The sequence below is a fragment of the Rhamphochromis longiceps genome, linkage group LG5 (assembly GCF_057381845.1).
Source record: "Rhamphochromis longiceps isolate RC_006_pf linkage group LG5, R_longiceps_female_GT1.1, whole genome shotgun sequence".
In the NCBI taxonomy this organism is placed as follows: domain Eukaryota; kingdom Metazoa; phylum Chordata; class Actinopteri; order Cichliformes; family Cichlidae; genus Rhamphochromis; species Rhamphochromis longiceps.
In genome coordinates this window covers 1,956,983-1,982,862 of record NC_140561.1, presented here as the reverse complement: position 1 = coordinate 1,982,862, position 25,880 = coordinate 1,956,983, and the positions used below count along the sequence as shown (strand labels likewise).

Sequence of the window (25,880 nt, the reverse complement as noted above, 5' to 3'; positions counted from 1 at the left end):
GCGCACGCAGACACAGACGTGCATTCCCACCCCATATGCACAACCAAATACTCGGCACTCACCCAACGTGTAGACAGACACAAATAGACACTGCACACACATTCACACTCTCCAAACATACTCTATATCCCAGGTCCAGGTACCCCCGCCCTCAGAGGGGCAAGCCGCACCTAGACCCAGGAGATGTAACCCTTCTCTCTGGGGTGGAGGCAAGCGGACCACCTCCTTATCTGCAGTAGCAGGGAGGCCCCGCATCCCAGACCCCAATCTGACGGCCAGCACCTCCTCCCAGCCCCCCAGCCCTGACGGCTAACAGAACCGGGGTGAGCGAAGACCCCAAACCTCCCTCCGCCCGCTCATATGTTGTGTTGCTGTGTGCTGTTCTAAAGTGCATTTAAAACACAGGAGAGCATGGTACTAGCTTCCTCTCAGAGAGCAGCACGGCTTCTCCCGAAAACCCTCAGTATCTAAATGCATTTAAAATTGAGGGTAGGGCACCAGCGCCAGAGGTGGGTTGGAGTACACCGACCATCCTCTGGATGCTGTAAAACGTGCCCACCCCCAAGGCCCTATATGTATGTGTTATGTGAGAGTGTGAGTAATGTGGATGTCTAGGTTGCAGAATAAAATAGCAGCAGTATTTTTAAAGTGAAGTTGTTAATCCAACGGTTAATCCAAAAGTTAATCCCTGAGCGAACAGGAAATGGATTTTGAAATGCAGTTTATTAAAGTGGAATTCAAAAATGAATTTACAAATGGAGAATTTATTCTTCAATTCATTATTTCAGCACAGAATTCTTTATTTCGATGCACGTGGCTCTTGTGGTCCTCCATAGGTATTAGGTAATAGTTCACTTGGGAAAGTAGTTTCATTTCATGTCGTTGTTTAATGCGCCTTGAGGCAACTGCTGTTGTGATTTGGCGCGTTATATAAATGAAACTGAATTGAACTGAATTTCTTATTGAGTCTAAAGTATTTAACTTTCTGGCTTTCAGGATTATGCCTACACAAACTAAACGTGTATGTGGGAATTTTCTGTTATTCTGGATGTAAGTTGCATCATTTTTGTGTCATACTTTGTTTCTCACATCCAATCAATATTTTAACCGAAAGCATATTTCAGTTAAATGATTACAGAAAATAATCTGTCGAATCTGTGAAAAATATTCCTCCTGGCTGTGAACGCCACATAAAGATCGTCCCTCATGCCCTCTGGTACTTGTAGTTTTTCAAACATGTTTTTCGGTCTACAACTCGTTCATACAACTACACTTCCCATAATGCACGTGGGTGAAGCTGTCTGACAGACGGTGAGTGTGTCGAACATTTACTTGTTTTGAAAGTGCCTTTAGCACTAGCTCACTAGCTCCTGTCGGCATGTCTCTGTTATCTTGTTGTTTTTTCTTAACTGTAAACGTGCCCGTGATTTTTAACAAAATCTTTACTGAACAATAACCGGTCAAGACCCGGTACGCGATTTCCTGTGCTCCACGTGACAATGTATACCGCAAACATCCGCGAGATTAACAGTCCCTTTAAATTAGCCAGCCTGGCTAGCTGAAGGCTCGTGTTTGAAAGTAAAATAATGAGTCAGTGAGCGCGATACTGACACGCAGATATCCACTGAAAACTGCGTGTGGTCAGCTGACCCGTCCTTCCCATGTGCTGCTCACAACGTTTTTACAGAAATATGCCCCCCCCCCTCCACACCGCAGTGTCTAAGGGTTGGTTGTGCTGTGGGAGCTGTTACCTGTCATGGTTAAAGTTTACCTGTCACTGAAGATAAAAGGCTGCTCACGTTTACGTGTGATAAACCATCGGACCTGCCCCATTCATAGGACACAAGGGAAGGGTTAAGCCATTGATTTTACAGTCATGAAATCGTGTGCCATCCCTACAGTGACTTGGGGATTCAGTGCTAAGGAAAAAAGAAACTGGGATGGCCCAACAACTTACTGCCATGCTTGATATTATTTACATTTCACCTTTCATTTAATGTATTGCATTCATTTAGAGTATGTTTGTCCCTTGTTGAAGCCATTGTGTCGTACTTATTGGGCTTTTTAGTTATTGCAGCTTAAATATTTAGGGCATGAGAACTGTAAAGGCCCCTTTTTTATCTGCTCTGATAAGGGTCCACAATAATAGTGTAATAGAAACAATAATAATAGTAATGTTTGATGATGGTCATAGTGGCAACAGGAAAGGTCATATTTCACACTTAAACCGTAATGCTTACTGCTGTGTCGTATTTGACAAAAAAAAAATTTGGGTGAGTTTTCAAGGCTGTTACATCATCAGTGTGATTTTTTCCTCTCAAAAACCAAATACAAAATTGCACAATACATCTTTAAGCAAATCTAAAAAAAAAAAAAGTCAGATGTAGCAAATGTGATACAAATTATAAATCATGTACAGAAATGAAAATAAATAAAATCTTTTTTTAAACAAATTTATCAGATGGTTCAATAAACTTTAATTTTCTAGCAAATATTTCTTATTTCAGGCTTTAAGGCACAGCTTCAAGGTGAATGAACAAAGTAATCTAAAATGTAGTCAGAAAACCCTGGTCTAATTTTACCTATACAACTGTGTGTTGTCATTAAATGGCTCTGAAAGCATGATGAATTTCGATGTTAGTCCATAAAGCACCGGAGGCTTGTTACGCATTGTTCAGTCTGCCCCAAACTTCATGTTTCACTGAAGTCCCAACCTGAGCGCATCTTTATGCCAGTAGTCAGGGATAGTTTGAGCTCGACCTAGTGAGAACTAAATAATTTAATGTTTTATTAGTTATTTTGATGGACTTCTTCTTATTCACCTCATGTGGTTAAAATAAACGTTAGCTGCAACGTGATGAAGGCTGTTTTATGGGCTTTACTACTGAGTGTGGCAGTGTGCCACCTACCAGCATTCAATGAAGCTGCTCCAGCACTACATGTCTGAAATTCAGCACCCTTATGGGTAATATAGAATTACCGGTTAACCTAAATAACCTGCTTATGCAAAAGTCAATTAAAGTTTAATCTAAATTATTGCAAGAAAACCCGAAACTGCATCTTGCTCTGCTATCAGCATAATCCAGCTGCAGCATATCTCAAGGTACCCCAGGTTGTAAGGGCCCTATCATTGCTTTTTGCAGCTTTAATTTCTAGATATGGCTCTGGCAACCTGGAAACTCAGACCTCTGCTGTGCTGGTAGTAATTTCTGTACTTATGTCTGCAATGATGGAGGTAACAGTGGGACCTCACACAAAAATGATTTTTTGAGTTTATATTTTTAGATTCGTTTTTTAAGTGATGTTGTAATTGTAATCCACAATTACACACACATGACTCATTCCATGGGGGGGGGAGTGTTCCATTACTTAATTATAACAATAATAATACTACATTTAATGAATTGCTGAAAAATAATCAGTATTGGTTCAGAAACAACAGATCAACAACTATGCATTGATAGACTTAATGGAAGAGATAACAGAATGTATGGATAATAAGAGGTACGCACAGGATACTGTTAATCATGAAATTCTATTATAAAAACTGGAAAGGTACGGGTTTAGGGGAGTGGTTTTGGACTGGTTAAAAAGCTGTTTAGGGAATAGGCAACAATATGTACAAATAGATGAATATAAATCTAATATGATGCATATTGCTTGTGGAGTACATCGTTTATTATGTACATAGTCTGTGCAGAGTCTCGCAGAATTTAAAGTTTGTAATATTTGCAGATGACACAATTGTACTGTTTTCAGATGTGGAATTGCCACAAGTTTTGGAGATGATCACACAGGAATTAACAATGTTAAAGAAGTGGTTTGATATAAATAAATTATCATTGAATCTAGATGAAACCAAATTGATGTTGTTTGGAAACCAAAAGAAGAATATCAAAGTAGAAATATGTGTTGACAATGTTTGTTTAGTAAGAGTAAATGAAATACAATTTCTTGGTGTGATCATTGACCACAAGGTCTGTTGGAAACCACATATTACTTATGTTCGAGGGAGATTGGCACGGGGCATTGCTGTCCTGGGGAAAGCAAAGCAAATATTGGATCAGAAAGCCCTGCATATATTATACTGTGCTTTACTACTGCTGTATACGAGCTACTGTGTAGAGGTCTGGGGAAACAGGGTACAGGGATCATACAAATGGACTATTTTTCAAAATGCAAGCTATTAAATTCCAGGACTTGGTGGAGTTTAAAACAGCGCAAATAATATATAAAGTAAAACAAATAAAACGCTTCCAAAAGAAATCTGTAAATTGTTTATAGAAAGAGAAGGTGGGTATAACTTAAGAGGGAAATGGAATTTAAAAATACAAAGTAATTAGAACAACTTTAAAAAGTATGTTTCTCTGTAGCAGGAGTTCAACTATGGAACAGTTTAACAGAAGAAATGAAAGAAAGTAACAACATAAACCAGTTTAAAATGAAATATAAAAAACACACTCTTAGCAAATATAAGAATGAAGAACACAGGGTTAACCCAGGGCAGTAATGTTGCTCGTAATAGTCTTTTAGTTTGTTTGTCTCATTGTGAATCTGCAAATGTTACCATTCAGTCCTTATTTATATGAAAGTAACTATACTGTGGTGGGGCTTCTTTATTTGTTTTGTTTTGTCTTTGCTTTACTTTTGCTTCATATGTTGTTTGTTTAATTTAAGGCTAAAAGAAAATTAAATCAATGAGAGGTAAAACTTGAGGGGGTGGGGACTAATAAGTATACTTCTGCCTACTCCTTTCCAAACAAAAGAATAGAATGATATTTTGTAATGACTGTGAAGGCACATGTTTGAAAAAAAAAAAATGAACTGAACTAATTTGTGATACCATTCCTTACATTACTTTTGAGCTACTGTGTAACATGAGCTAACATACATTATCAAATAATTACCTCCAAACAACAGAAACCACATCGCCTCCCAAATGAGGACACATGCCTTTTAGTGTTTACTGAATTTAATACAGTAGTGTGTTACATGTTACAAAAATTGAAAGTTTATTATGGTAACTTTGTAATGCAATAAATATGAGTTAAACCCAACATTGGCTGCAAATACACGTTTTCAAAAAGTGGTAATGATGTGTATGCATCTCAAGATAAGGGGCGTTTTAAAGTTGCTTTTTTGAACAAGAGGCACTTAGAGATGGACATGAAGTACCTCACTGTGCCAGCCGTACAGTGAGGATGATGTGGCCACTGCATTTGCATGTGCCTGTATTACTTTTGCATTGTTTTCTGATTGTATGGAAGGACTTTTAATATTCTCATCTCTTTAACATCTAAACACGATTTTGGTACTAGTTTACTGATATTAAATGCTAAAATTTGATATGTCAAAGCAAAATACTATTCCTCCAAAAGGAAAACCTGTCCATGCCTTCATCACCTCTAGATTGGACTACTGCTGTTCTCTGAACATTCCTCTGTTCGTCGCTTGTAGTTGGTCCAAAGCACTGCTGCATGTCCTGTAACAGGTATTAGATGGCGTGATCATATCACTCCAGTTTTAGCAAGTTTACACTGGCTCTTTGTCTATTTTCATATTGATTTTAAGAGTTTTCTTTTACTTGCATAGTTTAAAATGTTATGGCAATCAGCTGCATGAATTTATATAACAAAACTTACACCATCGATCTAAATGCTCTTGCATGCAGCCAAGGTCTTAATTAAAGCATGGATGGATTTCTTAGTTGCATTGTCTGGATTAACCTCCCACTTGATATTCATACTGCAGAGTGTATACAGTCTTTAAAATCCTATCTTAAAATTCTCTTATTTACCTCGACTTTTAATTCAAGTTCAGTTTGAGCCTCATCAGGTTTTACGTTATCTTTTTTATTAGTTGATCTATGTCCCCCCCTTTGCTTTTTAATGTTCTGTAGACAAAACTGACATTGACATGCACAGACAGCTTTTTCTGAGTTGTACCTACTGCCAGTCCAGAGGGAGTGCAAGAAAGAAGGAGCGCATAGAGCAGAAAAGTAGTTCCCTTTGCCTTATGGTACTTTAACTTTATTCCATTTCTGTGACAATAATTTACCAAAAATTGTTGGCTCTGTAAAGCTGCTGGCACGATGTCAGTCTTATTGTCAGCAGATGTTAACATTAGGCCACATTTTATAGTAATCAATACGCAAATTTTGGAAATGTCAAAGAGTTGAATTTCTTGAAACCTTGTATGATGGATCCACATGTCACACTGACCTGGAGTTTGTCAGGTGATATGGTGCTGTATGAATAGTCCCCCCCCCAATTTCAAAATAAGATCATTTATCACCTGATAGTGTTATGATTATGAACATAGCAACATGTCAGCATACTGGACACGTCAGGGCTCTGTGTGCGGGCAGGCAGAGGTGAAGATGCAAATGCAGGACAAAACCGCAGCTTTATTGCAGGCGATGAACAAAACATGACCTGAACAAGGAACCCTGAGAACAGAAACACACAGGCAAAGTCTGAGGGTACGACGTGACACAGAAACACGGGGCTTAGATACACTGGGGCGTAATCAGAGAATGGAAACAAAACAAAAGAGGGAGCATTGTTCCAGAAACACAAGGAAGCAGTCCAAAACAAAAATGCTGGAGACCAGGGAACAGTTCAAGAAATCAAAATCTCAGCAGTAGGAGACGAAACGAAACTGGGTCAAACACAAGTCCAAAAATCAGAAGTTCAGGAAGCCGACCCGGAGGCCGACAGCACAGAAATCCTTAGTACTGACTGAGCCGATGGCTGCTGCTGGGCGGCTGACTGAGCCGATGGCGGCTGCTGGGCGGCTGACTGAGCCGATGGCTGCTGCTGGGCGGCTGACTGAGCCGATGGCTGCTGCTGGGCGGCTGACTGAGCCGATGGCGGCTGCTGGGCGGCTGACTAGAGGACTGAACTACAGGCTGGACTGACGGCAGAAACCTAGCAGGCTCTACTTTCTCCAGACGTGGCAACTGACTCAAACTCAGTCTCTGGGGAAGCCCTGGGGAGAATCTCTGTCTCTCTGACTGGGCCGAAAGGTCCACTAACACTGCGTCGACTAACCCTAAACCTCCAGGCTCTGAGCTACCTGATACGGTTGATTACTTCCAAGTTCACTGACTACTGGTCAACATCTTCAAAACCCACTGACTCAGAAATCAGAGTTGTTAGATTAACAGACACAGGCTTAACAGTTTCTAAGCTCACAGGTTCTAAGCTAACTGTGGCTGAGCTAACAGTCTTGAACATAGCGGAACAGATCTCAGTCTTCTAGTTTTAAAATCAAGAAAAGAAGGAACACCAGATTTCTTCTCAGAGAGAAGCGGCTTGGCAGCAAAAACAGTGTTAGAAATGCCAGTCAACACAGAAGGACTCCTCTGAACTTTCCAGGTCTTAGTGAGTGAATTAGTTCTGATGGCGGAGTCTATTTTACTCACTGTGGCGTTCCGTGCTGCAGGGCCAATAACAGCTGCTTCAGTCAATGCTACAGGAGAGAGTGGAGGTGTGGTGGGGCGAAGATGACGAGGGTGCCATTTCTCCCTTAAGGGAGGATCTAGCAATTTGGCAATTAACATCGACGGGAAAGGCCGCTGACACTGAGAACACCAAGTAGTGAGGGCTTCCAGGAGGGCAGCTGAATTTCCCTTGCCCGGACCGCCCATGCCAAACAGAGCCTCGCCCTCAGCTCTGTAATGATATGCTTTAGTCCTTTTATGTCCATAAAACTGACAGTGGAGGTAGTGGATGACAAAAAGTAGTGATGGCCCGCTTGAAGCATGTGTCAAAAAAATCAACACACTGCTTCAGACTGTGTCGAAGCTTGATTCGTTTGGCCAGAGTCACGTGATCAGTGACGTCTGAAGCTTCATTTAGAGCCTAACTGCTTCGGTGTCTGATTCAATGGTTTATAAGGAAGCGAATCATTCGGGGGATTTGTGGTGTTTTGATGGTGACAGATAGCGAACCACTGATCATTCCACTGAGAGATTTGGAACCAGTGAGGAAAAGAGGAGGTTCTGTTGTGTGGGAGGATTTTGAGTTGATTTTTGTCAATCCGGTGGGTTTTCCAGCTTTGTGTTCTGGCCGTTTGCTTTTGTTTTGTGCGTGTTTATTTTATCTGAAAACTGGAAAAAGGTAAAATGTCAAAACTCTGCTTCCATAATATAAATATCATTAAATAACTTTAGAAAAACTTCCACTTGACTCTTTACATGTAATGTTGTGAAAATATATATTTTGTTTAATTAATCTGAAAATGTTAGTCTGCCAAATGTGCAGCAATTGAATGTATTTATTCTCTTTAGCTGATAGTTTGTGGGCCCCAGGTAGACTGTATACCTGCATCTCTACCAGTTTCTCTGCACTCCAGCCTCCTCTGTGCCATGTGAAGGGATTTCCCTTAAGGCAGGAGAAATGATCTCCACGAAAAGGAACAGGTTCAGCCATCGCACACTAGAACAAATTCTCTTCTTAAATATAAATGGAAAAGGGCTACTTTAAATGCATCATGTTTTTAATTTGCAAGTTCATAAGCATTTTCCTTTTCCATTTCACAATCAATTCTACCCCCAGGTCAAAAATATGTCTGGGAAAATTTCCCTAATATAATATTATTTATAAATACACCCGTCTAGCGATTAACTGCATAAGTGCATGGAGGCGGGACCTCAGAGCAGAAGCATACTCCATAATGTGTTGTACATTATTATATGTATATATAATTTAATAGTGACGATGGACGACGAAGGGACTATATACCTGAAGTCTCAGAGAACGTGGTATTTTTCAATTATTGTATTTGTCAGGGACCAAGCAGTAAAGCATAAAGGACACAGGTGGTTTCAATTCAAAAAAGGGGTTTTATTGACTCAAAAATATGAAAACATATTTAACAAAGCCAAAACTTAAACAGGGAGACCAATAAAAGAGGTCAACTCAATAGACTAAAATCAAGATAATTAACAAAACCTCAAACAAACATATGGTAAACTGACCTGCTGAAATGACACACAGGGGGACTTAAATACTGGTTTAGCTAAACCAAATGACACACACGGGGGAAAACAAGATGGCTGCCATATAACCAACTAATACAAAACATTTAAACAAACATGAAACACCCCCCAGGCAATGAAGCATGTGGTGCAATCCAATTAGGCTGTCAGTAGTACTTCAGGTCTCCCAGCCCTTTGCCACACCTTTTGCCAGACAGGAGGAGACACCAACCCCCAGGTAACTCAAACAAAGAAAGATGTATTAATATAACATAAAACAGAACTTTGACCTTGCAAGGTTAATATGTGTGCACGCCATATAAACATTGGAAGGTGTGATGGAAAAATGAATACATTTAATAGTGATGGGCAGATGAAGCCCCATGAAGCACTGAAGCTTTTCATCCAATTGGTTCACCCCAACGCGAAGCTTCATGAAGCTTCATTTGCTCTAGCAGGACACCTACTGGACGTAAAAATAATAGCTGGCATGAATTTGAAGAGTGTGGCATTTTGCACACAGCCTGTAAATGTCAACAACAAAAGGAGTGTGTAAAACATGTATATTGTAGTGATGGCAGTATACTGTGTATATTTATAGTGGCAGTATGGGAAATGATTATTTGGAAATGCTTGAAATGGAAATGATCATTTACTGTGAGGTGAGGTGTGGTTGGGGTGTGGACAGTGGTTGTGCTTTTGTAACGTTGAGGTATGGACAGCTACACACTGAGGCTTTGAGCCTCAGTCCTGCCTGTTCACATTTTATTCTGTAAAAACTACATTTTCACTGCTTTTATGACCTTTTTAGTGGGGAGAACATAGCTAGGATTTAATGATTTAACAAATCTTTTGAATCCTTTGTCCTCCACAATGCTAAATGGCTGGGAGTCCTCAATCACCATGCTGACCAGGTCTTCATCTATTGGAGATTGTTCTCCTGAGGAAAGACAATAAAGACAAAGCACAGATATAAATATCACACACGTAACTTATTACAGTTGTATAATATTGTTATATCATTTAGTAACATTACTGCATGCTATATTATCATGGCATTTGATGGCTCACCTGGTCTTGCTCCACAATCGGTGTCCCTCTTATTCTCATGCAAAGCTCTGTAGTGCCTAAGCATGGATGAGGTGTTGTTGTTATATCCCAGCTCCCTGGCACATAGCAAACACTTCACCTTGTACAAAAGTCAAGACAGCTCAACATAAATTGTATTGCACCATCAGTATCATGAAAATACATCTTCTGTAGAAATTTACATACCTTGTTGGGAGGAATAAGATCAAAATGTTCCCACACAGGGGAGGACATCCTCCTCTTCTTAGCTGGCTCCATTCTCTCCTGACTTTCTCTCCTCACTCTCATAAACCTCCAAACTGTCTCCAAACTCTCACTAACCGCAACTCTCCATCAAACACCCACATTTTTGAATGAAGTCTGAGGGGTTTATATCGCTGTCATATCTCGCGGCAAAGTTCGAACCGCTTCATGAACCAGTCACGTGGTACAGCCGGGCAGCGAGGCTTCGGACGTCATCATTTTCAGCTCCTCCCATAAATGAAGCAAGCCTCGATACGCGCTTCGCGGAAACGCCCCCTCCATTACTCGACACACGCTCCGAAGCCTCGATACAGAACGTCCCATCACTAACATTTAATAAAGAAACGATATTGAACAATAAATAGAATATTTTAAAGTAGTGACTGTAAATTAAACTAAAGTGAATCAACAGGTGGTGAGGTGTGGAGCTTACCATGTGTGGCATGCCATCACAGTATTTACCAACATCAAGAAGTCACAAGCAAAGAAAGACCACACCATGGTGCATGTTTGAACATGTTTACTGGTCAAAATTTATTAAACAAATAAAACACTTTTTTTTTTAAACCACCAAAAAAATACACGTTCAAAGCAACACAACGGCGGCCCAATATCAGACAGAATCCCACTCTGTAGAGTGAGCAATCATAATGAAGCAGTTGGTTTTATTTTGTGGATTCAAGCTGCTCTTAATGGTTTGGATGTCACCAGAGAGGACTGTGTTGAAAAGCTTCGAGTAATGAACCGTTTTCAATACAAGCTTCAGAAAGCTTCATTTGGCCATCACTAACAAAAAGTGATCAACAAACACTACCTCCAGTTGCCTCTTGTAGGGGTCCGCAGCCTGGGTTATCCTCCTGTAGTAATCCCACAGCTGTGCGAGATACTCCCAATCTGAGGCGACGCGCGAGTCTGCTGGACCCATGCTAGTCGCGTCGTTCTGTCAGGACTCTGTGCGGGTAGGCAGAGGTGAGGATCCAAATGCAGGACTCGTAGACGGATTGCAACTAAAAACCGCAGCTTTATTGCCAGCGATGAACAAAACATGACCTGAACAAGGAACCCTGAGAACAGAAACTCACAGGCACAATCTGATGGTACGACACGACACTGACACAGAGAAAGACAGGACTTAAATACACTGGGGCGCAATCAGAGAATGGAAAACAGAAGGGAGACTCAGCTGGGAGAGATTAGGGCTAATGAGACAGGGGGAGCGAAGCTAGACACACTGACATAAGACATGGACCTTCACAATAAAACAGGAAATAACAACACAAACGCAGACTAGACTCTGAACTACACCGGCAGGAAAAACGAGGGCACCAAAACAAAACCTAAGAACTAAAGCCTTAACCAGAATAAACTGAAACATAGAGTTCTAATAATAATCAAGAAAGGACACGAATCAGAATACAATACAAAATCAAACCAAAACATGAGAACTCAAAATACTGGGTCAAACTGACCCAGAACTATGACAGGACATATTAATTCAAATCCATTAATATGTCCATGCAGCTCTGTGAATGGCCAAAGTCATTCACAGAGCTGCTGCTTTACAGTACGAGGCTGGTCTTTGAGCCAGCAAATGTTTTCAGGTTTCTATTATGATCAAAGGAGCTTGCAAAGAAAAGCGTCTGGACTTCTTTAAGTTACTTGAAGACGTTTCACCTCTCATCCGAGAAGCTTCTTCAGTTCTAAGGTCAAATGGTGGAGAGTCCCAGATACAGTGGGGCAAAAAAGTATTTAGTCAGCCACCGATTGTGCAAGTTCCCCCACCTAAAATGATGACAGAGGTCAGTAATTTGCACCAGAGGTACACTTCAACTGTGAGAGACAGAATGTGAAAAAAAAATCCATGAATCCACATGGTAGGATTTGTAAAGAATTTATTGGTAAATCAGGGTGGAAAATAAGTATTTGGTCAATAACAAAAATACAACTCAATACTTTGTAACATAACCTTTGTTGGCAATAACAGAGGTCAAACGTTTACTATAGGTCTTTACCAGGTTTGCACACACAGTAGCTGGTATTTTGGCCCATTCCTCCATGCAGATCTTCTCGAGAGCAGTGATGTTTTGGGGCTGTCGCCGAGCAACACGGACTTTCAACTCCCGCCACAGATTTTCTATGGGGTTGAGGTCTGGAGACTGGCTAGGCCATTCCAGGACTTTCAAATGCTTCTTACGGAGCCACTCCTTTGTTGCCTGGGCGGTGTGTTTTGGATCATTGTCATGTTGGAAGACCCAGCCTCGTTTCATCTTCAAAGTTCTCACTGATGGAAGGAGGTTTTGGCTCAAAATCTCACGATACATGGCCCCATTCATTCTGTCCTTAACACGGATCAGTCGTCCTGTCCCCTTGGCAGAAAAACAGCCCCATAGCATGCTGTTTCCACCCCCATGCTTCACAGTAGGTATGGTGTTCTTGGGATGCAACTCAGTATTCTTCTTCCTCCAAACACGACGAGTTGAGTTTATACCAAAAAGTTCTACTTTGGTTTCATCTGACCACATGCCATTCTCCCAATCCTCTGCTGTATCATCCATGTGCTCTCTGGCAAACTTCAGACGGGCCTGGACATGCACTGGCTTCAGCAGCGGAACACGTCTGGCACTGCGGGATTTGATTCCCTGCCGTTGTAGTGTGTTACTGATGGTGACCTTTGTTACTTTGGTCCCAGCTCTCTGCAGGTCATTCACCAGGTCCCCCCGTGTGATTCTGGGATCTTTGCTCACCGTTCTCATGATCATTTTGACCCCACGGGATGAGATCTTGCGTGGAGCCCCAGATCGAGGGAGATTATCAGTGGTCTTGTATGTCTTCCATTTTCTGATGATTGCTCCCACAGTTGATTTTTTCACACCAAGCTGCTTGCCTATTGTAGATTCACTCTTCCCAGTCTGGTGCAGGTCTACAATACTTTTCCTGGTGTCCTTCGAAAGCTCTTTGGTCTTGGCCATGGCGGAGTTTGGAGTCTGACTGTTTGAGGCTGTGGACAGGTGTCTTTTATACAGATGATGAGTTCAAACAGGTTCCATTCATACAGGTAACGAGTGGGGGACAGAAAAGCTTCTTACAGAAGACGTTACAGGTCTGTGAGAGCCAGAGATTTTCCTTGTTTGAGGTGACCAAATACTTATTTGCCACCCTAATTTACGAATAAATTCTTTACAAATCCTACCATGTGAATTCATGGATTTTTTTTCCACATTCTGTCTCTCACAGTTGAAGTGTACCTCTGGTGCAAATTACTGACCTCTGTCATCATTTTAAGTGGGGGAACTTGCACAATCGGTGGCTGACTAAATACTTTTTTGCCCCACTGTATAAACCTAGTGGGAGTTTCCCCCCACAGAGGGACAAAAGGACCCCCTGATGATCCTCTAATCACCTGAGCCAAGGTGTGAAACTGGGTGTGGGTCCCAATCAGCCAGAGTTTCGGGTGTGTTCATTGTGAAACCTGGCCCCACCTTATCATGCGAATTCCTGAGATGAGATGGCCCAGGATGTGAGTGGGCGTTAAGGCGTCTGGGAAGGGATCTCAAAACTGGATTATAGATGGCAGAGAGTTGGTGTCGTAAACCCCGCCTCTGTTCAAAGATGGTCGCTCACAGTTGACATAGATGCTCCTTTCACTCCTCTTTCAAACCATCTGTCCTCTCTGTCCAACATGTGAACATTGGCATCCTCGAAAGAGTGACCTTTGACCTTTAGATGCAGATGGACTGCTGAGTCTTGTCCTGTGGAGGTGGCTCTTCTGTGTTGTGCCATGCGCTTGTGAAGTGGCTGTTTGGTCTCTCCAATGTAGAGGTCTGAGCATTCCTTGCTGCACTGTACAGCAAACACCACATTGTTAAGTCTGTGTTTTGGAGTTTTGTCTTTCGGGTGAACCAGTTTTTGTCTGAGCGTGTTGCATTTCAGACCCAGCAATCTGACCTCAGGAATTCGCATGATAAGGTGGGGCCAGGTTTCACAATGAACTCACCCGAAACTCTGGCTGATTGGGACCCACACCCAGTTTCACACCTTGGCTCAGGCGATTAGAGGATCATCAGGGGGTCCTTTTGTCCCTCTGTGGGGGGAAACTCCCACTAGGTTTATATCTGGGACTCTCCACCATTTGACCTTAGAACTGAAGAAGCTTCTCGGATGAGAGGTGAAACGTCTTCAAGCAACTTAAAGAAGTCCAGACGCTTTTCTTTGCAAGCTCCTTTGACTACGATGACCTGGATAACTGAGAACCTTCACAGGTTTCTATTATGATATTTTCCCACCGTATATAAACTTAAGCTTCTTTGCTGTTATTATTATGTTACTGTTACTGTTAGTATTAGTACAAGAGATTCACATAATGCAGATCTACTTCAGCAAGTCATTAAAGCATCAGATGTAGGGGTGGTTTTTGATTATCGATTAAAATCTATTCTAATTTGGATAATGTGGTATCGAGTCTTTAAAAATCCTGAATCGATTTTTAAATATAAATTTATTTTGCCCAAAACGCCAGAATCTCAGGTTTGGTGTGCTGCTGACATCAGAGGTGAATGAAGAATATATGGTGCAGAATATAACTGCACGCAGCTCCAGCTATTGGGCCATTTGTTTCTCGGATCCTGTGATCTGAGGGGGGTGAAACCTTTTACATCAGGCCCTAGTGTCTTCTTTATCCCATTGTTCATGCTGTGAATGATACTCAACTCTGCGTCGTGCTGTCTGTCTTGCATGGTCTGTCTTGTCATGGTCTGATGTGTTGAACACTTAACACCGTGTTCTGGTAATGGGGTGCTGCCATAACACTGCGCTGCTGTTTCCACAGCTATTCATGATGCACACGCTGTGATAAGTACACAGCTCAAGTAGCCTATGGACTATTGTCTTCGATAATGCAAGTGATGGCATCCTAGTTTTGAAATCACCAAGGAAGAAGCCAGGGCTCATCCTTTGGGCTCCTCTGATCAGATGCAGTGAGGATAGGGGCATAGGCACTGCATGACATTAACGTTTGCTAGGGCACAATAAAGAGTCATCATAAGGCTTCCTATATATGTTATGATAACTGCACAATGTGGCTAACTGCCGCACTGAAACATTTGAATTCAAATTTGAATTGCTGACACCTGGACACCTGAGCTGGCACTAAAATTCTCTCAACTTTAATTTTCTTAATCTTTAGAATCATTTATTGTAAAATTGTATTTAATTAGCTGTTCTCTTCATTGCTATTAAGGAAGCTTGCATGAATCCTCCACCCCTAATAGGAACCATCTGGCCATAAGAAACAAAACTTAGCATGTAAATGAAAAAAATTTCAGGTTTGCAGTTTGCCATTGTACTTGATGCTCAACGACAGACAAAGTTAATTTACACCAGTGGCAGTTTTACATTGGTACCAAAGGCTAGTGGAGCCAGCGGTTCAAATTTAATTTGAGAATGGCTGCATTTGATCTTTCGTCATTAGATAAGTGACACCGTGTCCCTCAGATTGATTGACCTGCTTAACGTCATAACTTCACATGGAGATTTGCAAACAAGGATGGATAATGTAAGAGGCCTGTGTCAATTATGCATCTTTTATTCATGCCACAACAATACGTCATATAGTTTGTTTTCCTTGCCTCTGCTTCATGTATGAAACTTCTTTTTTAGGTTTGCCTTTGTTATTTTTCTAGAGACTTATCAGAATATCTCTTGGTGTTATCTGTCTCCACCTACCTGTCCATCAAACGTAGTTGGTGGTAGGCAAGTCTCAGCAGTAGCCATCTAGGCATTGTTTCCAACAACCTAGGCTCTTGTGGCCCACTCAGTGGATACTCCATTTTTCCTCCTGCATCTTACTGGTCCCAGTCTTGATTCCTGTAGACCAGGGGAGGGCAACTCCAGGCCTCGAGCGCCGGTGTCCTGCAAGTTTTAGATATCACCCTGGGTCAACACACCTGAATCACATGATTAGTTTGTTGCCCATTACGGCTTTTACTATACTGGTCTACTTGATTTTCATAGTTTATTCAATCTTTATTATTTATTTTTTATATTTTTGATTTTAAGTTATTACAGTCAGAATGTACAGGACCGGGGGATGGGAAAGAGAAAGAATAAGAAAAGAGAAGTTGGGAAGAAAGTTAACAGAAGGAAAGGTGAAGAGAGCCAGTGAAACACAAGCAAAACAAAAACAACACAGCAACAATCAACTTAAGCGTCACCCAGCAGCCACAGTGTAGAAGCCTGTGGCAGCTGTCTGTGCCAGAGCAGACCGAGCTCTGAGTCCACAGACCCGAGACCCAAAGGCCCCCCAGCAGGGGCCCGACAGAGCTGCTAACCCTATCCCAGGCAGGGTAAACCGTTCCCTTGCTCTATTACTCATCGTAGGCATCTAAATCGCTTCTCTGGTCCTTCAACCAGGACCAGTTTGCCTTGGAGACCCTAGCAATATATGAGTTAACCTGCTTTACAAGTAGGCTGGACCCTGGCCTTTCTGTCTGTCTCTCTGGACGGCAAAAAAAATCAGGCGAATATTACTGCCCACAGTAATTCTACCATCTGAACTGTTAAAGTATTAAACACCTTGCATTTAGTCATTCCATAACGGGTTCTTTTTCAAAGATGAGTAAGAAGTGTGAAAATACTGTTGTACACAAAAAAGAAAACCAAACAAAAAAACTGCCTGTTTTTGTGTAGAATCAAGACTCAGGGCTGAAAATAACTCAAGGACTGTTTTTACCATCTCTGAGCAGCAAATAATGCAATTGTTTGTTTAGAGTGACGATGATAGACTTAAGGGCACTGGCATTAACCATAAAGACTTCATACTCACAGTGGAGCACAGGTGGAGTGGTCTAGAGTACTTGACTTGTGTATCACTACAGTAGATCTAAACACTCAATATATATTACCAGCTTTTCACCAGTATGTCAGTTGTGGCACTGGTACTGGAGCTATTTTATGAAGATGCCTCTAATGCAGATGCACTGGCTCTTTTTCTTATGGAAGCTGAGACCCTTCAGTCAATGCAGCAACAGGACGATTTTCTGTAACTCGGTTTTGGCAACTGTGATGAACTTTGCTGTGGTCTGCTTGAAGAGCAGCATTAGAGCTGGTGACTGAATAAAGGTAGCTCTGTGATTGGCTGCAAACTGGACACTTTTAAAGATGTGTTGGAATGAACAAAGTGTTCTCCATCACAGTGGAGCTCCTTCTCTGACATGCTGACTTAGCTCTGCTGCCACAAGAAGACATCAGACAGGAAATCATGCGTGCAAGTTGTTATCATCCTCTATTTTTGATATCATCCCATGATTGTGGCAGCAGAGGGTTTATTGCTGCTGTCATCTAATAAAACTTAGGGAGGGGAGGGGGAAGAGTGCTGACTTACTGAGTTCTAACGTGACAAAGGATTTTAGATGGTTCCAAAAATAAAATGTCAGTGTTGCCATTTTGGCAAGTGTTTGTAAGTATTGTGTAACTTTGTTAGATGTGGGTACCACAGTTTAGGTAGTTAATGAGAATGACTTCAAATTTATTTACATAATCAGGCTTCTTCTATTTCTGTGCCCATCAGTACTGTTTAAAAATAACAGTAATAGAAAGTTAGAAAGAGAGGCTGCTGGCTGTAATAATTCCTCAGTTGTAAGCCATCAGTGTGTCTATGCACACTGTACAAGGTCAGTGGAGCTGCCATCTGATTTCCACCAAGAGGGTTAATGTGGAGGAGCAGAAAACTGAATATGAGTGCTCCACCTCTCCCCTTGTTGGTTCTTTGGTCCTTACATTCACATCAAAATAACATCCACTCTGCTTTCTCCTTCCCAGCATGTACATTCTGCCTCAGCCACAAACGCAAGCAGTCTACTGAACCACTGAGAAGCCATCCTTCAAGGTAAAGATCACAGCGCTAGCTCACTGCTGTTTTGCAATTCTGTGGAAAACAAAAACTTAAGCAAATAGCTGCAAACTGTGTCTACTTGATACAAAACACAGTCTTCGTAGCATGCACATTTCAGTACACATGAACATAACTTTGCAAAGACAAGAAAACATCTAAAAGTATAATTTTGGAATACATTTTCTAAAACAAACATATTGTTAAATGTGAGTACTGTCTGTTCTCTGTGCTCTAGGGAGAAAAACAATCTTTGACAGTTGTTTTGAAAACAGTTGGCATCAATTTGAAGTGTACACAATTAGTTATTAATACATGCAAACTCACCAGTGGAATCCTTCAAGGTGGAGTATTCATCATCAGTAATAAATAAATGCAAATCAGTTGTGCTGCAAACACACTCCTGTGAGGAGCCGTGTTAAAGCAAATGGCTCATTCAGAGTTTGTGAACTGACAGTGCTTCAGGCTGAAGCCTCAGTAATTCACTCAGTGACTTTCATTCTGAAGAGGAGGGAGACCAAGCCCGACAGGAAGGGAGGGAGGCTCAGAACTCATAGACAATCAGCCAGATAATAAGAAGGATCACTATCATTACGTCTATAAACAGCATCTAATCGGTGCAGTATGCAAGCATTACACTCTAGTGTTTTGGTGGAGTACTGAGTAATAATAATAATCTTATTTTTCTTCTTGTTATTATTATTGTTATTATTACCACAACCCCTTCATTTCCTTCATGGTCTAAGCAAAAACGCCCAGACCTCCTTCTCTCTAGTTGCCTCATCCAGGTTATCCAAAGAAACACGGGCATTTCCAGGCCAGCCAAGACATACAATCTATCACAAGCACCTCACCGAAAAAGCATGCTTGTAAAATGCCGGAACCAACTTGTCTGAGTTCTGTTAATGTAGAGGTTTGGCACTCTACACTATTCGAGCCCCACTTGAATGACTGCACTCTTCACTCTATCTCTAAGGGAGAGGCCAACCACCCTTCAGAGAAAGCAGATTTCTGCTGATTATATATTCTCAGTCTTTCAGTCACTCAAAACTCATGAGAACAGGGATGTAGATCGACTGGAAAATATGCTTTTACACTGGGCTCTCTCTTCACTACAGTGGACAGTGCTACAGCTTCAGTGTCACTGCAGCTGTAGTCTCAGTCCATCTGTTAATCTCCTGCTCCCTTCTCACTTGTGAACACAACCCTGAGATGCTTAAACTCCTCCACATTGGGCAGCCACCCATCCCTGAACTTTTTTCTCCCTACTTTGTGTCTGACCTCCTTTACTGTACACCTTTGATGATTTGATGAAAGCCCAACTGGGATAACCACATGCTTTAAGATCTCCTGAACCCAAAACCTCTTCTGATAATGACCCACACCCATTTTCACAACTTGGCTCATGTGATTAGGTACATGGTCAATAGTGGGTCAACACGCAGGACCGGGCTCAGCTGTATGTCATAGGAGAAACTCCACCAATTTGTCTTAGAACTGAGGAAGCTTCTCAGATGAAAGATGAAACATTTGATTTTCCAACTCAGAAATTTCATAGGCGGCAGAAACATCTGATCCACATTTGTAGAGCTATCCATATTCATCATGTGTTTTTTGATTAGTATTTAGTATTTATTTATTTATTGTCATTGTCAAGAACAATGAAATTGCGTTTGGGGCTTCCATACAACCCAAAAAAAAGAAGAAAATAATAAATACCCCTTAAAACCCAAGTGTACATATTTAACCCAGTGTGACTCCAATGCAATAAGACAATCCTTAGCAATAATGTTCGTAGAAATTCAGACAAAGACCTGAGAAACATGACAAAATACAACAATGCAACCCATTCAATATTATTGTACTGTGAGATATGATATCAGATATGATAGTTATCTATTTAAGAAAGAGGGGGGGGGGGGGGGGGCAGGAGGGGGAAGAGAATAAAGATATGATGCACCAATGCAGACCAGTTCATTGCTATTAAGAAGTTGGATATGGTTATTGTCCGTGAGAGGGGGGCAGAGAGTTCAGGAGCCTCACAGCCTGTGGATACAGGCTGTTGGCCAATCTGGATGTTCTGGCTTGTATAGACCTGTACCTTCTCCCTGAGGGCAGCAGATGGAAAAGGTGGCGCGCAGGGTGATGTTGGTCCCACAGGATACTGTGCACCCTCCTCAGACAGCGAGTGGGGAAGATATTACTGATCTCTGGCAGACTTGTTCCAATAATTCTGCCAGCTTCTTTCACCACCCGCTGGAGTGCTTGCTGATCGGCCTTGGTGCAGCTGGGGAACCACACTAGAAATCCATACGTCAGAACGCTGCTGATGGCACAGTTGTAGAAGTTCAACATCAGAGATCTGGGAATGTGTGCGCTCCGCAGTCTCCTCAGGTAGTAGAGGCGCTGTTGGGCCTTCCGTACAACTGAGGTGATATGGTTGCCCCAGGACAGGTCCTCGGTCACAGTTACCCCCAAGAATTTAAAACTGCTCACCCTCTCCACCGCCTCACTGCCAATGAAGAGAGGCAGATGGTTGTTATGACCCTTCTTCCGGAAATCTACAATGATCTCCTTGGTCTTTTTGGTGTTTAAGACCAAGTTATTGTCGTGGCACCATGACTCTAGTTGTTGCACCTCTGTCCTATAGTTTGTCTCATCATTGTTGGAAATAAGTCCGAGCACTGTAGTGTCATCTGCAAACTTAACAATGAGATTGGACGCGCAGGAGGAAATACAGTCATGGGTGAAGAGAGTGTATAGCAGAGGGCTCAGAACACACCCCTGAGGGGCACCGGTGTTGACCACAAGGGTGGAAGAGGTGTTCTTACCCACTCTGACACTCTGTCTACGGTTAGTGAGGAAGTCCACAATCCAGTTGCACAGAGAGGAGTTAAGTCCCAGTTGGTGGAGTTTGGGACGGAGTTTGTATGGCCGGATGGTATTAAAAGCCGAGCTGTAGTCTACAAAGAGGAGCCGTGCATAGGTGTTCCTGTGTTCCAAGTGCTTCAGTAATGTGTGCAGCACTGTGGCGATCGCATCCTCGGTTGACCGGTTCTCCCTGTATGCAAACTGGTGCGAGTCCAGGGATGGTGGAAAAGCAGCTCTGATGTGTTTAATGACCAGTCTCTCCAGGCATTTGGCGGGAATGGGGGTGAGTGCCACAGGTCTGAAATCGTTCAGACATGTGACATTTGACTGTTTTGGGATGGGAACGATGGTTGCTGCTTTGAAACAGGATGGTACCAGTGAACAGGACAGCGAGGTGTTATATATAGAGGTGAAGACGTCCGCCAGGTCCGCAGCACAGTCTTTTAGCACCCGGCCCAGCACTCCATCCGGCCCGGCCGCCTTCCTGGTGTTAATGCTCCGGAACACACGCCTCAGCTCATGAGTGCTCAGGACCGGAGCAGGGTCGGTTGAGGGGAGAGGGGACAGGACAGGGTCGGTGTTCTCCCTGTCAAAACGGGCATAAAAGAGATTTAGATCCTCAGCCAGAGTAGAACTGTCGGCTGAGGGTGATGGTGTTCTTCTTTTGTAGTCCGTGATAGCCCTGACGCCCTCCCAGACCTGCCTTGGGTTTGTGTTGTTCTCAAACCTGGCCTCAATACGCCTCCTGTGCTGCTGCTTGGCAGTCTTGATGCCTCTTCTCAGGTTGGCCCTGGCAGCACTGTATGCCTCCTGGTCCTGATTAAATATATGGTTGACTCAACGCGGTCCAGCTGCCTTTCTTCTCCAGCTCCTTAGATTTTTTAATGTGATGAAAATGAAATTTTACCTCTCACAGCTTTAACTTTTTCTCAGAAAACAATTGCTGATGTTCCAGGCAGATCATTGTAGTCTACATATAAATCCTACAGTTTAAAAAAAAAGAATTAATCTTTAAGCAATGATGTTTTAAATCTCCAGTTTTTACTTGGTGAAATAACCTTATTAAAGACACAGGAGCATGATCACTGACAGCTATAGGATGTTTCTCAGTGTGTGAAATGTCACATTTTGTCAGGCAGCGCTGCGTGGCAGGCAGGACTCAGACACAAGGGATGAACTCAAAACCACAGCTTTGTTTGCTGGCACGGGGAAACGAGCATACAAAGCAAACTAAACTGGGAAATAACAAACTAAACTCACAGGGAGATCCACACAGCATGAGGGACGACACCAACTCAGAGAAACACAGGGTTTAAATACACCGGGAAGTAACGCGGGGAATGAGACACAGAAGGAGGGCACAGCTGGGAGAAATCAGAACTGACGAGGCAAGGAAGCAAAGCAGGACACATTCACATTAGACACGGACCTTCAAAGTAAAACAGGAAGTATAACACAGAGATGCGAACTTGACACGGTGGAGACAGCAACTAAGAAACACAGAAACATAAACCATAAGCCAGAGGACTCTAAGAACCAAGAAATACTGAGCAGGGAACACAAGAAACTGGACTCGAGGGAGTAACAAAAGACCAACCATGAGAACATAATTCACAATACAGAGTGACAGAAAACACAAGAAACTCAAAACATGCAAAGACACAGACCAAGAAACACGGACTTTACACAGAACAGAGGGGGCACAGAGAAACATGAGGGGCAAGGGATCAAAACTAGAAACCATAGAATAAATCACACAAGTACTCGACCAAAACACAAAAATCACACAGAATTAAAAACGCTGGGTCAGGAGACCCAGGACCCTGACACATTTAGCTGCTGACTAGAAAAGAATCCAGATGAGAGTTCAAGTGATGGACATGCAAACTCGGGTGAAGAGATTATCCCTTCTGAAAAGATATCTATAAACGTAAATATTTGGGACAGGGAAGAATGAGGATCCTGAAGGAGTAATAGCACATCATCTGCATAAAAGAGAATTTTGTGTTCTGTGTTAACGTTTGAAATCCCCTTAGTATTGTTATTGTATCTCATAACGTAAACTAGTGGTTCAATGAGTAATGCAAATAGAGATGGAGCCACAGGACATCTTTGCCTGATAGCATTCAGGAGAGTGAAGCTGACATTGACCTGTCAGTGGTGACTGCCTTTGGGGATGTGTAAAATGCTTTTATCCAACCAATAAAGGATTCTCCAAACCCAAATTTTTCAAGTGCTGCAAATAGAAATGATTGAACTCTAGTATTGCTGAATTTGTGAATATCTTCCATATTTGGTTCATGGTCAGAGGTGTTTATATAAAAATCCCCCCCACCCCCCTAAAAAAACCAAATTTTTATTCGTAGAACTATGGGAAGACTTGCTGAGTCCTCGATAACTGTGCTTGTTGTTGGGTTGTTGTTGTTTTTTTTGATCAAGTATGTTTGTCAGATATTTACCAGAATTATTATTGTATTCAATGTTGTCATGTCTCAGCTGCTGTATAAGAAACTTTGTCTTAGTGTTGTTGTTTAATTCCCATGTTTGTTCTATGTTTGATCAGACGTAAGTGTATTCTCAATCATCTGGTGACGGTTTAACCTCCAACTATCACAAAGGCCATACTCTTCCACGTATTGCTTTAGAATTACAGTGGATTACCAGACTTGAATGATTTTTGCCCGACTTCCAACTCCACAGATTTTCCAACAGAAACATTTGATCCACGTTTGTAGAGATATGATGAATATGGATATGTGGTTTTTGATTAAATATATGGTTGACTGTGCATGTCTGGACATGTGTGAGTGATGATTAAAAGTGTAGTTTTAATGTGCAGTGGTGCTATTGTGTAAGGAGTGGCAAAGCAATATAAGAGGCGTTTGCATATTTCCTGAATTTCTAGTGGGAATTGATCATTTATAATTGTGAGTTCCTTTCAGTTCTTTTTCTTGTTTTTTTCACTAGTTCTTTGTGCTTTTAATGGTTAAATTGAGCAGTTACTTATCTTGGTTTGTTGGCGTCTTTTTTAACAGCACCGAGACGGTGGATGTGATAAAGGTTATTTGGTTGACGCTGACTGTGGGGATCTTAAGCTGAGCCATCATGAAGTCCTTCAATATGGATTATAACTCAATAATAATGTTTCTGGACTAGTGATAAGTAGCTTATTGTACCTTAAGCGTGATTGTAAATATAATATTGTTTGTTTCATCCTTTTGTTTTCTGTAGTTGCGGCCGCAACTTATTCAGTGACAGTCATAATCAAGTCCTGAAACTTGTTAATTCTCTTAGGTTAGCAGGAGAATCTGATTCCAAACTATTTTTAATATCCTGAAATTTGTTGTGCAACAGTTAAACGAGTCTGGCAGCATATGACGGCAGCTTCTGATCTCTAGAAATAAGTGTATAACTGACATCTGACAAATAGATTTATTCAGTCTGGATTAGCAAACTGGTGAATGCATCCAGTGACCAATGGTATTCTGATGAGTTTGCCAGTGACTGTGGGCTGTAGTAATATGTGACCTTTGCTAGTCTATCAGAAGCACAGGCAGCTCTTCTCAGTGCCTGATAGGATGCTGATGTCATGATAAATGGAGTTATCGCTCTTTAGCAGTTAAATATGGACAATTCAGCACAGTTAAATAGGTGCTTGGCCCCATATTCAGTACAAACCCAGAGTGTTTTGTTTAGACACACTAGGTTTCTCTTCTAGATTTTGAGATTTCCATTCCCATCAGTTTAGTTATAGAACAACTCCACCAAAGTCAGAATTCTGTCAGAGCAGTACAACAGGTGACGTTTTAACATAACATATAAATAAGGATGGAGAATATTTTTTAGCTCCAGAGCTACTTAAACTCCTCCAGTTATGACATTTTGTGTATAGCTGACATAAAAATGAAGGCTGGGATAATGAGCGAGATACCAGAACTGTAGCAGTCTGTTCAGTCTAGTTTTGACTGATCTAACATCACAACAGGTCTAGAATAGCAGCCATGAAAATGGGATCATAAAAAACAAAAACTTTTCATCGATTTATATTGGGTCTATTATATATTGATTCTATCATTCAAGTCTGTCCAGTGAGCACCTCTGGTTTTTATAAATCCCAGCTACCATAGGGCAAGGTGTGGGGTGCACCCTGGACAGGTCGCCAGTCTGTTGTAGGACCAACACACAGAGACAAACAGCCGTTCACAACTGTAGATAATTTAGAACAGGGGTCGGCAACCTTTCTGATGACAAGTCCCATCTAAAATTTCCTCAGAGGTCAATGTGTCATATGATTGCATTAGCAATAAATTTAATAGCGCTCTATATTAACAGTTAAACACTATATAGAACCACTTTATAGGATTATATTTGTTCGCAGATGTTGGCAGCTATCAGCGAATACTTATCAGCTATTTTGAAACAAAAAAAGACTTTTTATCCATAACAGCAAATGAACTGTACAACAGAAAATACAAATGCTATTTATGGTCTCCTCACAACAATGATAAGAAAAATAAACTGGGCCAATATGGCATGTTTGTTAATACAGAGACACACATGTTAATGTGATCTGTGGTCTCCCACTCAGAGACACAGGTCTCCGAGTGTCCAGCATTCAGAGGCTACCTGAGGACTCATGTGTGAGAAAACCTGCTCACACAGACATGTAGAGCCAAACACTGTCAATAAGGCCTCTGCAATGTTCTGAAGACAGTTAAACCTGTCAGGTAGTGATGTCCAGCAGGTGAACATGCAGCTCCATGAACACGCACAGCTGTGGATTCCAGCTGCGTTCGTAGTTCTGCAAAC

General features: G+C 41.8%; 1 protein-coding gene across 5 annotated transcripts in view; it reads left to right on the top strand.

The window, feature by feature from the left end:
- The first annotated feature begins 1,284 nt into the window (after window positions 1-1,284).
- Window positions 1,285-25,880, top strand: part of fhit (fragile histidine triad diadenosine triphosphatase) — a 188,258-nt gene continuing 163,662 nt past the window's right edge. For 2 of the 5 annotated variants that reach the window (XM_085405462.1, XM_085405464.1), the window contains exons 1-2: window positions 1,285-1,311; window positions 18,131-18,197. The gene's annotated coding sequence lies outside the window, so the exon portion shown is untranslated. Of the gene's footprint in view, window positions 1,312-14,476; window positions 14,575-18,130; window positions 18,198-25,880 lie in introns of those variants that run through there. The other 3 variants (XM_085405466.1, XM_085405465.1, XM_085405463.1) reach the window with 3 other exon arrangements.